We start from the raw sequence: 16048 nt of genomic DNA, 5'->3' as shown, positions 1-16048 counted from the left end.
ACAACTCTTTCTCAAGAATTGACTCCAATCACAGACTGAGACAGAAATTTGCATGCCAAAACCTAACAGCACTTCTTCCTAAATCTGAAGAGTTGCTTGTACACTATGAAAAAGAAGTTGGAAGACTATGTATAACAGTGCCATCTGTTGATACTTGCCATAACAATATTTAGGTGGATGTTCTTCCTGGCATTTTAACATTATTGATATTTGTTGCAATATATTTCAATACTAATCATGCCAACATTTAACTTTGGATAAACGGTTATGCTATTTGCTAGCTGCGTGTAAAAATGAAGTCTGTGGTCAAAAGTTTGAGTGCCTATAAATGAAATTGCCCTGGGTGTAATGGCTGGCGCAAGGCGTACCAGTCAACTAATATGCAGGATAAGACTTGCACGGGGAGTCTACTGCCTAATTTTCTGGACAGAGGGAATTTGTACATCCCTACACACTGCAAAAATTCCGCACACCAGTGCTCTATAGGTCAACATGGAAGGTTATGTTGGGACTGGGCCAGATGCAGAGCAGGAGAGCTGTGTTAGACCTTTATTCATAGGAATACAGTGGTCTCAGCACCCCACACAACTGTTATGTAGAGGCTGCATCCTCTATTGCACCCTTTAGGCTATCATGGTGAGTTCCGGGGAGCTGCACAGCATGTATATAGAATTTCACTATGTGAAATGTAAGAATGAAAAACATTAAGAAAATATATTACTCTTTTAGAAGAGTTCTCCATTTGCAACATACATATATTTAGGCTATTCTAGTCTGCCAAATCTAAACCACTCCTACACAATACTCCTGTCTTTTTATGGCACACAAGGAATGCTCGCACTACCCTGTGGTTTTTTTTTTTAAGAGAGATTTACTTAGTAGTGGAATAACTCAGTATTTATATTACCTCCTTGAATAATTGCTACAAATGATGTATCATCTCAAGTTTATAGCCCTTCATAACTTGCTTTAACAAAATAATTGTATTGGCTATAATTCCTTAAGGATTTTGTGGCATAATGAATAAGATAACTTAGTGTGAAAGGTGTATTTTGTTTTGTTTTTGTTTTTTATTAAAATCATAGTCCAAGTTGTATTGTGAACCTCTCTGACTATGAATTGCCATTATGCTTTGAAATAACTTCTAAGACATTAGACCGCTATCTATTTGCTTCTGATAGAACTATCAGGGTGACCCAGGTACATTCCATATGTAATCAGAGTCAGGATGAGCTCTACCTAACATCTGGTGGTGAGTCGTGGTGGGTTGTGGAAAAGAACTTCAGGGGCTGATCTCATTTGCATAGGCACACCCACCCTGCCTAGATGGTCACTTTGGCTGCTGTAGGAGCCCCAGTTTCTCTGTTGTTGGGGTAGGACTAAACTGTTGTTGTTCTGATTATGTAAATCAAGGACAGTGGAACTGTACTTGGCCTTTTGTTATGATGGAGGAACTCACCATCAACTAAGCAGCACTCGCTAGGCAAGGGTCATAGGTTCCAAAACCCAGTGAATGGAGAGAGCTGGAGATAGGTATTAATTCCTGGTGGCATGGGTACCATGGTGAGGGTCCTACATGGCAATTGCACCTTTTCCTCTCTCCACTGTGGAATATTAGAGCTAGTTTTGATTCCAAGAGGAGTCTAGTTACAGGCTGCTAAGTTGAAATCACTTTGGGCCAATGGTGCACCAGCACTGAGGCTCCCCTACTATAAGCTGAAATCACTAAAGAGCTAAAATTACTAAGAGCTGAAATCACTGAGCATTGTTAAGTAGTGGGGGGGCCCGAAGCTATATTGCAGAGCAGTTTGCGGGACGGCTGAAGCAGCTGATGGGACAGCTGGTGGAGCGGAGCAGAGCAGTTTGCAAGACGGCTGGAGCGGCTCATGGGATGGTTGGTGGAGCGGAGTGGTTGCCAGAGCAGAGTGATTCATGGGATAGCTGGTGGAGCAGAGCCGAGCCGAGCAGAGCTCTACGAGGAGGTGGGGCAATTGGCTTTGGATCATGCAAGGTGCCACTTAACCTCCCCATTTCCACCCAGGTTGGGAGGTAGAACTCTGCAGATAAGCTTTTGAACTCTGGGGCTGCACTGACCAGGGACAGAGACTTTTGGGTTGTTGGACTTTGGGTGACTTTTGGGTTGCTGGACTCAAGAACCAAAGGCCCAATTTGCTTGGGGTGGGTTTTTGCTCATGGGTTGTGTTATGAATCCTGTTGGTGGTGTTTCCCCAACATAATGCCACATTGTTTCTCTCTGTTATTAAAAGGCTTTAGCTACACTCAGACTCTGTGCTTGTGAGAGGGGAAGTATTGCCTCTTAGAGGCACCCAGCAGGGGTGGTATATATTTGTCCCAGGTCACTGGGTGGGGGCTCGAGCCAGTTTTGCATTGTGTTATTGGAACGGAACCCCTAGATACTGAACCCTGCCCTTGTTGCTGCCAACTCTGATGGGCAGAAGGTTTACACATAGATCTGCCTATTAATTTCTTAAGGAATGAACCTCCTTTCTGGAACAGAAAGATAAACAGCCAAGATTTTTCCTACCCTGGAAGATACTGAGATGGAGCTACTAAGAACTTATAACATTTCTGGGATAAAAAAGACTTTTTAACATCGTGCTTCTCTTTATCTAAATCAGCATTGAAGAATTAATGTAACTCTGCTGTCTAGAAGAGAGTCAGGTGTACTTCTCTGCAGCTGAGTTTAAGCAAGGTTGTGATATTACAAATTAGAACTAAATAGTAGACTGATATTCAGAAACTGGAATCTTGTTAGCTAGACTAATAATGAATCAGATCTCGGAGACAAAGGATCCCTAAAGGTGAGGTGGCTGGAGTTTGAATACAAATGGCCATATTATTATTATCGCATCCATTCATGAGCGCTGGTTTGGAGTACATATTTGAAACTCGGAACTCTCAGGGCAGGTGTATGTAGGTAAAAGATGAAGGCAGGCTGAGATGTATTTCTACAGTTGCTGCTAGTTTAATTAAATAACTTGACAAATATATATTGCCCGCAGAAAACTAAATTCAAAGAACATTAAGGTTGCTGTGTTTTTGACTGGGGCCTGATCTGGCTGATGTGCTCCAAAGGTACATTTACACAGAAGCTGGGAGGGTGCTTTCTAGGACGGGTAGACAGATACGGAGGATGCAGCGGCATGGGCAGCAGCTTGTATTAGCTGTTTGAGTACAATCCTGCCCAACCCCCCTGGGTATGTACTTGGGTGGCTAGTCCCAGCTCCTGCCTGTGCCTCCTGCAGCCACATTGTTGTTTTTCAGCATTGTTATATTTGCACCAAATGCATCCGATGAAGTGAGCTGTAGCTCACGAAAGCTTATGCTCTAATAAATTTGTTAGTCTCTAAGGTGCCACAAGTACTCCTTTTCTTATTGTTATTTTTAGCACACTAGCTCAAGGAGAGCTAGTGCTTATCTGTTTACCCCCTTTGGTGATCTCTGAAGGTATGTCTATGCTGCACAGTAAACCTGGGATCTGACTCAAGTTTGAGCTGAAACCCCCTTTCTGTCCACACACAAATCAGTGTGACTCGGGCAGCAAGCATTCAGGACCCCGGTCCTCGGACGCTGCTAGGGAAGTGGGTCCGGGGTGGGTCCAAGCCCTGTCATTTTGTAGCGTGGATGGAGGTCAAGCCACAGACCTGAGTCAGAAGGTCTGTGTAGTGCAGAATGGACATGTTAGCATGGCTGTGAGACCTGTGTCTAGGAATTATAAATCAAGTTTTACAATGCAGTGTGAATGAGTCTGGATCTCGCCAAATGCCTGGACCCCACCAAATGCCTACTGGATCGAGCCCCACAGGTGAGATAGCTGGAGAATGCCTAGTTTGAGAATCCCCCTGGGCTTAGGAGTAAACTAGACACTGAGGTGTCAGGACATAAGTGGATGTGCACCTATCTACTGGAAGATTATTAGGCGCTTACAGAATTTTATTGGCAGAAGCTTGGACATGTGCAGGGTTGGACAGTAGCTGAACAGGGGGTTTGCAGATTTAAATTTTTGACATAGGACCCTAAAAAGGCACCTTGGCACCTAACTCACTTTGTAGATCTAGCCCCAGGACACTGGGTCTCCCACTAAAATGGTGTTCCTTTGCCTTTCTGGATGTATATAACAGACTGATATCAGAGCTCTGATTTTGTAAAGGAAACCCTTGAGACTTGGGCCTAAATGCTATAATAATATGTGCAAATTGCTATTTGCACATAAACCATAGGCTAATCTATGACTGTCCTTAGAAGCCTGCATCAATGCTTCAAACAGCTCTTATTTGAAGTTTCACAAACCTTTTGCTCATGGCCAGAATAATGCTATTTGCCAGCTCTCCCTGTTTATTTCACTGATGAATAGGAAATGAGCCTGCCACAATCAAAAACACAAGAAAAGGGTGTGTGTGTGTTGTCTTCATAAACCTATTTACACTAACGGAAAAACGGGCCCTTGGAGAAAACTCTTAATAGGGTGAAAAAATCATAACATTTATACACGCTCCAAGGATAAGGTGTTGCTTTTTACAAACATTTGCACTTTTTTTTGTTAAACAGAATGCATAGGTATTCTCAAATCAAATTGTAATGAAACTGTTTAATCCAAAATCTGAAGTTATTAATGTATGTTCTCAACTCTCTTGGCATAGATATTCTGAATAAATTCTAACATGCATTTTATACTTTAAAATACTTATTTATTGTTGATGTTTTAAGAGGCCAGGCCATGTTCAGAATGGTGCTGTCAAAAATATTTTCAATTAATGTGGCTTATTGAAATATGAATTTTAACAAACCATATTGGAGTGCTTTAAAGATCTCGTATTGTTACTGCTGTGATTCAAATAACCTGACTAATTCAAATTAATAATGTTCTGCCTTAGTGAATGTTATTTTAAATGTGAATCCAATAAGATTCCTGGGAGCCTTCAGTTTATACTTTATATATGCTTTTTCAGAAAAGCCTTGACACTCACATGTGAACCATACTCTTTAATAACATAGTTTCTTTTGGTGTTTTTCAAAATTACAGTATTTAGATGGCAGTACACATCCAGTGTAATATGTAGTTTAGTAAATATGTGGATATGCTATAGGCTACTTAGATTACAATCCATTGCATTTGTCACAACAAAATTTGTGCTGCATTTGTGATGTGTACACAGTAAACAGTTTTTTCTCCCATTTGCATTATGCACATCATTCCCTGTGCAATTTTCATGTATCTCTGTATAGGAAGTGGCACAGAGTCACACCATCCTGTGGGAGTATCAGGAGAGATTGAATATCAAGAGGCATAACTATCTTTACTTGATCAGCCCAGTATAAATATGGACTTATGTGCACTCCGATCTATCCATTAGGGCATCACAGTCTGCTTTCTCTAGCATCCAGGTCCTGCTTTGTGGGCCTGTGTAGGCCCTTCCTCCTCCTCTCCACTTTCCTGATGATTTCTTCCCAGCAGGAACAAGGGATGAGTAGTACTTAGTCACAGAATGTGCTATTGTGATTGACACTTAGTTGGACTATGCAAGAGAAGGGGGAATCTCTCTTTGTGGGTCTTCATCCCCCCGCAAGAACTCATGTGACTGTGCAAAGGCTCTGAATGTGTGTGTGCTTGTACAAAGTTGAGGACACAGAAGTATTCTTTATAAACAGTACAAAAAAACCCCTGGACTCATTGCATTTCATATACCATTTATTCATTGCATTTGGTTGGAAGATGACAAAGTGCTGTCCTTCAATTATTTGAATGATGGAAGGTTTTTCTACATATACATTTCCTTGTGTTCATAGCATTGTGCTTTGATGTACTTAATTGGTGTTAACATATATAGCTTCATTCACAACTCCTATGACGCTATTGTAGATTCTCAATTCTTAAAACAAAAAAAAACAAAGATCCTGTTTCCACAGAAACCTAACACAGTCTATTTTTGTAAAGTGGTAAATATGTGAAAAATGAGTATAATCCCCATGCTTTACTTGCTTCTAGATGTACATTTTCTTTACTATGGAAACAACATGGCATATGTGGCTATGCTTCTTACTTGGATTTCTTACAGATTTTTCTGTACAAAATAAGAGAAATATATATATATATATAAGTAAATCACACTTAATATATTATGACTGACTCCAGGAATGGGTATATTAATAATATCCAAGTTTTCTAGGTATTGAGGTCACACATGAAATCTTTGATCCTATTGCAAATCTAGGACAAATTAGCTCCCCAATGACGCATGGCATGATTTCCATAGATTTCATGGCTTTCAAATAACTTAGACTTACAAACTCTGATAACTTAGACTTACAAACTGATTAGCCATACATTCAGATTGGCCAAAATTTTGTTCCATTAACTTCAATAGTTTGAGTTAAAATTGCATAGCCAGAAATTTTTTTCATATGACATCTAGCACAGCTAATAACTTTTAAGAAGTTTGTGTCTGTCTGAGGTTACAGGTCTGATCTGAGAAGCAATAGATTAAATCAGAGAGCTGAGTACAAAGCAGGGTGAAATACCTTTCCATTGACCATTAAAAAAGGTCAATTCTTAGTAATGTAGAATGTATTGAGATTCAACAGTTCAAAGGGTCAGAATAAGCAAATTATATTAAAGATGTTGCTATAGCCATCTAATTTTAAAATGTAAAATCTGACATATGAATTTCTGACTACCTTCTTAAAAAATGGAGGAGTGAGATTTGGAATAATCATAAAACTAATGGCCTTGGTTGGTAGCATACAGTGTGTGCCTATAGGATGTTCAAACTCAAAATTGGATACAGGTCCCTAATATCTTTAACATGCAAAATTAAGAATTTATCACATATATTAAGTTAATATAATGGACAAATGAAATCACCACTAAGTGACATAATGATCAATGTTAATCCATTTTAGATAGTAATGTATTTTTGTGATTGGCAGGGATCAATCTGGACAGCCATAATCATTTGTATTCAGCTGACTGGCTAAAACTTCTATTAATTAAAACACAATAGAACAAAATATTCAGGTAGTACTAGAAAAAGGGAGGCATCAGATACTTTGAACTCTCACCGGCTTCCCCTCCTTGTAATACTCCAGTCCAAAGCAACCTAATTGTCTAAGAGCATTCCACTAGGCACCAACAGCCTCACAAAACCCCAAGGTTTAGTCATGCTCTGTAACCTTTTGCATGAGGAATTCCCACAGTCTGCCATAAGAGCTCAGACCTCCTTATAACTGTGTAGGCCCAACCCAACTTTGACATAGAAGATGAGTTGTTGCTTATTTCCCAGAAAAAGGTATTTCACTATTTCCCAACCTCTGCAGGATTGGAAGAGCTGCCAACACTCGATAATTCTAACACCACCACTGCCCAACGTTGCAATCCCATGAAAGAAAACAATTTAATTAATTTAACTAACATCTTCACTCATGGCAAGAAGTTCATGCTCACACAATGCAACCTGTGCAAGCACTTTGAAGCCTGCAGACTTACAAACTAAACACCACGATCATTTGATGCACAGCAGAAAACCATATGTACAAAAACAATAATTGAACATGATAATATCAAGGAAAGTAGGATATTTGCACTGGCAGGGTGGAGCAGGACATTTCTTGCCTCTGCCCTATTTGTCTTCTTAAGGGATAACACTTGCCACCTGCTGTGCAATCTCGGCATCTCTTGCAGGCAGTGGGACTGACCAAAAACAGCCTTTCCACCAGGGAGCACTGCCATTGGTTAGTGGATACTGCCTTGTAACCCTTGTGGTGTGGCCTCCTAACGCAACCCTGCCCACATGCTATGGGTTGTGCTGGTTGTGATAGCAGAGAAGTGCAAAATATCTCTTTAAAATGATTTTTAAAAGGTTATAAAGGTTGTTATCTTTGTTTATGATTTGGACACATGCACATTCTTTCGATATGATTTTGTTTTGTTTTCGAAAAGAGACTCTTTACACATTCTGGATTGAAGAACTATCCAGGTGGAAGATGATATGATTCCCATGCAAACCATTTTGACTGAATAAATCCCTGGATTGCTACATGTGCCTAAATAAAAAAAAAATGCAAATTCCAACCTCCAGTCCAATAAGACTACAGTGTTTTGAATTTATAAACCATGAACATACAAACCATTTTGCATCTGTCAACCTATTTGAGTTATTTTTGTGCTTGGCACCCATTAGAATATAATTTGTGCCCGTTTTTAGTTTTGAGGATGTTAAGAATTTAATTGTAGTGGGGAGTGTATAATTAGTCTTGAGCATCTGCCAGCCATTAAGTGCTCTAGTGGCCAACATTCTCACAAAGCTTTGAATCACAGCCTTTGCATTCACTAATCATTTTGGTATCATTTGACTGCAGCAGCCTGCAAATGAAAAATGTTTGCAAACAATAAAGTTTGTTTTGTATTAACAGTTTATTCCAGTGACTGAAGTATGAGCAACATGTGTTCCAAGGCCAATAGGTCTCCCTGTGTGCTCTTTGTTCTCTCTTGCTTTCATAAATAACAAATTGACTTCAGTAGGCTATCTATCTCTCTATCTATCTAAATTACAATGTATCCCACAGGTGATAGATACTAATATGGAAGATTATTTGCTGATTTCCTGTCTCTAGAGGACACCAGTTACAAATATAATTTTCCTAGTGTGGCTTTAGGAATGCAATATCGTATGTAATCACAACCCTGTACTGACAAATCACCTCCTTCCAGACCCAAGCACTGTAAGATACTTTGTGAAAACAGCTGACGACAGAAATCAGTATCTCCATCATTTAGTAGGTTCCTTGTGTTCACCTGAGTCACCAATAATAGCACACACCTACAACATACTGAACATATCAGAGCACTGATATCTGACAGAATCATTTTGGATTGCATGAGAAGGATGTTCTTTACACTGTACTCTGTTTTGTAGCATCTTCGTTCCTGTAAGAAACTGTCAAGAGAGAAGCAGAAGCAGAAAAATAAATGTGAAACAGCTCCTATAATAATACAAAAGCAAGTTATTGCTGCTCTTGCTGTATTTCATTATGGACTACAGTATATTATCTAAAAGGTCAGAGAACATATCTAATACTTTCTGCATGTTTTGCAGAAATGTTCTAAAAAATGGAAAAGAAACCAGTTCAAATGCTGTCTGCTGCCGTGTAATCCCAGCAACTGAGGTAAGCTAACATTTTGTGCATTGGCAAGGCAAAACATTTAACATTAAATATTCATTATCTGAACAAATTAGCAAAATGTCTTCATTCATGCTTTCCGGTGTCAGTTCAATTATTATTTTTTCTCATAATCTCCACACTGAATTTTCTCTGAAAAGGTGAAACTGTGGCTTCTCATTAGCTCAAGAGGAACTTACTTTGAAGTTTGTTTCTCAGAATGTGTCCATCATGCTGTGATTGATACACAAGTAAAATTATTCAATAAAATACTAAGGAACTTGTTCACAGAAACACATTTGCAGAGTAAAAAGCAAAATTTCTCAGAGCCATAGCTAACCAGTTGGAGTTTCTACTTTTATATGCTAAATCAAATTTTTTGGCCTGAGGGCCACATCGGGATTCCGAAACTGTGTGAAGGGCCCGGATAGGGCCAAACAGCCTGGCCCCTGCCTGCTATCCACCCCGTCCCCTGACTGCCCCCCTCAGAACCCCCGACCCACCAACCCCGCCATCTCCTTGTCCCCAACCGCCCCCTCTTGGGACTCCGCCCCCTATTCAGCCCTCCCTGTCCCCTGACTGCCCCAACCTCTATCCACACCCCTGCTCCTGACAGGCCCCCTGGGACTCCCATGCCTATCCAACCCCCCATTCCCTGTCCCCTGACTGCCCCTCCCAGAACTTCCACCCCATCCATCCGCCCCTTGTCCCCTGACTGCCCCCCCAGGACTCCTTGCCCCTTATCCAGCCCCCCTGTTCCCTTCCCCCTTACCACGCCTCTCAGAACCCCAGGACTTGCAGCCATGCTGCCAGGCAGGAGCTCACAGCCCCGCCGCCCAGAGCGCTGGTAGCATGGTGAGCTGAGGCTGCGGGGGAGAGGGGTCAGCAGGGGAGGGGCCAGGGGGCTAGTCTCCCCGACTGGGGGCTCAAGGGCCGGGCAGGATGGTCCCGTGGGCCAGATGTGGCCTGTGGACTGCAGTTTGCCCACCTCTGCCCTAAACATACAAAAAGTTAAGACCTATAATAGAAGAAACCAAGCAATAGTTTCCTTTATGGATTTGTGTTCCTTTTCTATTAGCTCATAGTCAAGAGGCTGAATCTGGAATTAAATGGATACCACACTTAATTCAAGCCAAAAGCCCCAAAAGGTTTAATATGTTCTTTTGTGCTAAAGTTAATGTTTCACAGGAAGTATGTTGGGCCTTAGTTCTTTGGGCAGGATTCAAACTGGAAAGTCTATTGCAGTGCCAAACTTCTGATATCTGTTTACACTTCTTCAAAGAGGTCTTAATGACCACCTTAAAATTGGTAAAAAAAAAACAAAAACAAAAAAAAAACAAAAAAAAAACCCCGAGGAGTCCTTGTGGCATCTTAGAGACTAACAAATTTATTTGGGCATAAGTTTTGGTGGGCTAGAACCCACTTCATCAGATGCATGGAGTGGAAAATACAGGAGCAGGCATAAATACATGAACGAATGTTTAATAGAAGAGTTGGTCTTGGGCAGCGTGGGGGAGGTAGACATTTTGAGGATGAAAGGTATGGACCCAGCAAGTACCATTGCAATTTCTCATGAGTGCATTTGAGAAAGGGAACCAAAATATTGCTAGTTGTGACTCACTGAAACTGGGAACAGCTCCAGCATATAATAGAGCAGCCTGGCGCTGCTTAATACACTGGTAGCTGGTGAGGAATCCTAAGCTGTGAATAACTAGATGGCAACATGCTGTATGAACCAACCATGCCTGCATGAAAGAAGGCATAAGGATGGAAATGGTCTAGCAGTTTTAAATATTGCTGCTTATCCCTCTGTTATACTTCATTCCAGTCAATGGGAATACATGTGTTCTGTATCTTTACATCCTTTTACTTTGGCTAATGTACAGCCCTCTCCTCTGAATGGTGACTGTCCTCAGCTATCAAACCAGTCTATCAAGCTGCTCACAAAAAATACAGCGACCTCAATTTTTGTCACCTTCTCTATCATATCAGCCCTTTTTAAGTGAGTCTCTTCAATATCGCTGTCACTTTTTCAGGAAAAATTAGTTCCCTCCTCCCTCTCCCTGCCCCCTTAACATTAATTCCTTTTTAAAACTAAATTATAATTATTTGGGTTAACAGATTGTTTGAGGTTTCAGCAATTGAGGAAGCCATGTTTACTGTACACATATGAAAAAGTTGTTTAGAGTCAGTCCGAATGGAAGAATTTAGAATATTTAGAATTTAGCATAGAGAGATTTGTATAATTACTGTGTAATAATTACTGTTAAGAGTAATCATTATGTTCTGATTGGCTGCAGGCCATTATTAACCAACCAACATGCAGGAAGTTAAATAGTTGAGAAAAAAATGTTCGGTTGTGAGCTGGTTACTGAACAGTACCCTTGAGTCTGATTGGCTGACAAGGTTATTAGCAGACATAGCTACTGGTCAAGTACTTATGCTCGACTTGGCAGAGCCTCCTCACTCCCCTCATGTTCTCTTAAATCTAATTCCACTGTAGCTAAACACATGTAGCAGATATTATATAATATGATATTGTTTTTCCTTTCCTATTCTTACTAAAATAAAATTAAATTTACTGCTAGCAAACTTATGAATATAAGTTCCCAGGCTCATCGTTTGAAGGAATTGTGCAGGTTTCCCACGAGAATGAGGACTGAGAGGTCAGATATGAAGTGATCATTTTATGAAAAGCATTGCCTCATGGGTGATAGGGTGTTTCAGCTTTTATCATTTTGCTGTGTGAATTTGTTTGAGAGCTTGATTGTCTAGTTTCACCCATATAGTTGTTATCGGGGCATTTAATGCAATGGATGAGGTACACCAAATGTTGTGATAGGCATGTGTGGAACCCATGGATCTTGAGAGATATGTTGTTAGAAACTAGTGTAAAAATGGAGATATGTCTGCAGGTTTAGCATCAATGTTTATGGCAGGACATGGTACCACTTTGAATTGCTTGGTCCTGGTCTGTAGGGAGTTTACTTCTGTGAAATGAGGTTGGGGGATTGTTTGAAGGCCAGAGGAGGGGGTTTGAGAAAGCTTTCTTACCAGGAAATGGTAACTGCTAGCACACTGGAGAAGTATATAACATTTAGCGGCAGCCCTGAAAGTACACACTGTAATCCAAGCTCCATTGAAGTCCATGGCAAAACTTCCACTGGTGCCAGGATGTCACTTAAGGGTTTTTGTATCTTGTTGCAGCACATAAAATAGATAATACCCCATATGGGTTCAAGTGTAGGGTGGTAGGTGACAATGAGAGGTGTGCGGTTGGAGAGTGGTTTTTTTCATATTGAAGCAGGTTCTTTTGAGGTATTTGGGTGGCCCGTTCCATGATGCAATCTATTTCAAGGAGTGTCCTTGTTTGGTGATGGTGGGTTTAAGTGTGTTAAGGTGTATATCTCAGACTTTCTTCTCAGAGCATATTCTGTGGGATCTCAGTGTGTGGCTGCGGATTACAGATTTCTTGGTGTTTTTGAGGTGGTTACTGAACCTGTGAAGGTAAGTGTTGTGGTCCATGAGTTTCTTGTATATCGGAACTGTCACTTGCTTATAACAGTGTGTTATGATGTACAATGAAGCCACTTTAAATGCTGTGGGAGGCATTCATGTCTTTCATCATCATTGTAATGACTGCAAGTCTAAGAAGGTCTATTAGAAAAAGAAACTGCTCGGTCCATTGCAAAATGAAGTTATGGTATTATATTCTTTGGCCAGTGTAAGAGAGAATGAAGCAAAACAGAAGGGGGTTTTTAACTTCCCATTTAACAGAAAAAGCTAACTAAATAGTTTTGGGGTTGTTTTTCATTTCTTCAAATGAGCAAAGCATGTTGCTTCATCCTGGAAAACTACTGCGTGAGTTTAAGGTTCAGCATCATCATCCTCTGAATAACAAATGCAGAATAGCTGCATTTTTTGTTACATTTGTGTCTAACAGACGTATTGTAGAATTATGTTATAAACTTCAGAATATATTGGTAACTTTCCCCATGAAAAGAATTGACTGGTGTCTGCAATCAAAATCAAGTGGATAGATAATTTGACAAATCACAGAAGCTGCTTGTTTTAAATTATGTACCAATAGGTCAAATATTTCTACAGGATGTATTTTTTTGTGTCTGAATGTCAGTTAGCTTAAGGCATGCGGATGTATATCTTTCATTAATTTTATCTTTTTACCCTAGCTATTGTAAATGTAGATTTTTTTTTCCATTTTTCATAGACACTTCTAATCCTTTTCTGAATCTTACTAAGTTTTTGACCTCAGTGTTATGTTATGCAAGTGAATGCTGCTCCTTAAAAATGGAGCCATCCCAGACTACTGAGGGCACCTCATTATGAATGCTGTATATGACACAGGAAGAAATATTTTAGAAATATGTAGAGAATTTTTTTAAAATATTGAGATTTGTTTATAAGGTTGGGTGCCTCTGGCCTTATCTACGTGGGGAAATATAGCAGCATAATTATACCTATATATGTCTACATTGCTATATTCATAATAATATAGCTCCATGGAATAAGAGTATCCACATGCCTACATGGATAGTTATATCAGCAGAACTATAGCAGTATAATTAAAATGGTAAATTTCCCTGTGTAGGCAAGCTCTTAATTATCATGAGTGAAATTCTGGCTCTATTGAAGTCAGCATCAAGATTCCCGTTGATGTAAACTGGGTCAGGATTTTACCCAACTATACAAGCCTTGGAGCTAAATTTGGTCCACTACATTTAAATGGTTTGACTGTTGTTTGATGGAAGGAACACAAAGAGTTATGGGGGCATAAATGCAAGTGTCTAAGAACCAAATCCTCTGGACCTTACTCAAGACATAGGCAAAACTCCTAAGGCAATGACTCCAAGTCATTGGGTATTTTCTCTGAGTACATCTAGAGACTGGAGAATTTGGCCCTGAATGATGCATTGAAAACATTGCTATTTTGCCTAATAAAACATGTCAGTATGCAGATACAATGATAATTTCTAATAACAGTTACATTTCTTTTTTGGTAATTCGGGTACTAGCAGAACTCAAATCCTAAATGACAAATGGTGCCAAATAGGAAGATTCAATGTGGCAGGAGTTTTATGCACACTTCGGAATAATGAAAAACACTTATTGGGAAAATGTCATGTACTCACAACTCACTATACATGCTGCTTCTAATCTTATTTGTACAAATACGGGAAAAATCTAACGACAGAGATCATCTCCTTCTTTTTTGTTAAACTATGGTATCGATCACTGCGAGTCAAGGTTGACATGGAGGCCCAGAATGGCTTTAATTACAAGAATACACAAAAAATAGTTGGCAGAATAAGTAAGGAGGTTAAGAAGCTTCTTTTTTTTTTTAATAAGGGCCACTCTTTTCCAATTTTCACATTTTAGTGGAAGGAAAACTGTAATGAGGATAGGATATATATTGAAAATTACATCTCCAGGTGCCATAAGTATAGGATACAAAGCACTATAGCTTAAGTCATTTTTGTTTGGTGGCTAATGCTCCCTTACAGAGGAACCTTTTTTTTTTAATGCAAAAAAGTCTGCATGAGAGAGAATCCGAACCTTTTAATCTTTTATATCATGTTTCTTTCCTCATCCTCAGATTGTGTTTATGATATCACAGTTCATTATGGGATTGCAAAATGATTTCCTGGGTGCTGCTGCTATTAATATTATTTTTCAAATTTTTATTCAATGTCAGCCCTTTGGAAAAGTGGAGAAATTCAAATTATACAGGGGAACAGCAAGATTCTTAGAGGGGTCTTTTAAAAAATATTTGCCCAGACTTAGTTTGTCTTTTTCAGCTGATGGGTTCATTTGAAATATACAGGAGCAAAACACTGTTGTCCTTTCTACAGTCTGGAGTCAATGGCCTTTCTGATCCCAGGCACTTAACAAGTGCTGAAATCTTTTGTAGGACAACTGGTCTTTCAAATCTTACTCTGAGCCATGTGGCCTTCTCCATAATGACAGTGTTCCAAAACGTAACAACTTTTCAGGAAAAGTTGTGGGGTGGCTAGTGTGAAAAGACCAAACTGTCATAGAAATGTAGTAATTTAAATAAGTCAAATATAATAGGCTTTGTTTTGAATCCCAAATAACTCCTTTCTCTCAACCTTCTCTCCATTTTAGGGCAAATGAGTAGGACTGCATATGTGCTATGATAATAGGCAATACATTTGAATTCAATAGTTACAAAACAAGAAACAACCTTTATTGTTTTTAGGGTGAAAAACCATTCAGAATCCCATCCATGGTCCTTTACCATCACTGGAGGAGTGAAAAACTTGTATTGTGGGCCAAAATTTCAGGCATAAATTTTGTACCCACAAATACGATACAACATTTGCCTGCACAATTTACAGGTGAGAAAAGAGAGGCCCAGTGAATGCCAGGATTAATACTTATCATCTCTCTCTCTCTATCTTTTTATATATGTGTTTGTTTCTTTTGACATGACAACAGAACTTTGCCTCTGCCTCATCGTATTCCCTGACCCAATTTGCATAAATGTGAGGAGGGGTAAGTAATTCCCTCAGGGAACAGATGGCCAGGATCCCCTGGGGGACTAACATGAAAGGGAAGGGAGTCCAGGAGAGCTGGCTGTATTTCAAGGAATCCCTGTTGAGGTTACAGGGACAAACCATCCCGATGAGTCGAAAGAATAGTAAATATGGCAGGCGACCAGCTTGGCTTAATGGTGAACTCCTAGCGGATCTTAAACATAAAAAAGAAGCTTACAAGAAGTGGAAGGTTGGACATATGACCAGGGAAGAGTATAAAAATATTGCTCGGGCATGTAGGAAAGATATCAGGAGGGCCAAATCGCACCTGGAGCTGCAGCTAGCAAGAGATGTCA

The sequence above is a fragment of the Dermochelys coriacea genome, chromosome 5 (genome assembly GCF_009764565.3).
Source record: "Dermochelys coriacea isolate rDerCor1 chromosome 5, rDerCor1.pri.v4, whole genome shotgun sequence".
Lineage (NCBI taxonomy): Eukaryota > Metazoa > Chordata > Testudines > Dermochelyidae > Dermochelys > Dermochelys coriacea.
This window is presented reverse-complemented; position numbering follows the sequence as displayed.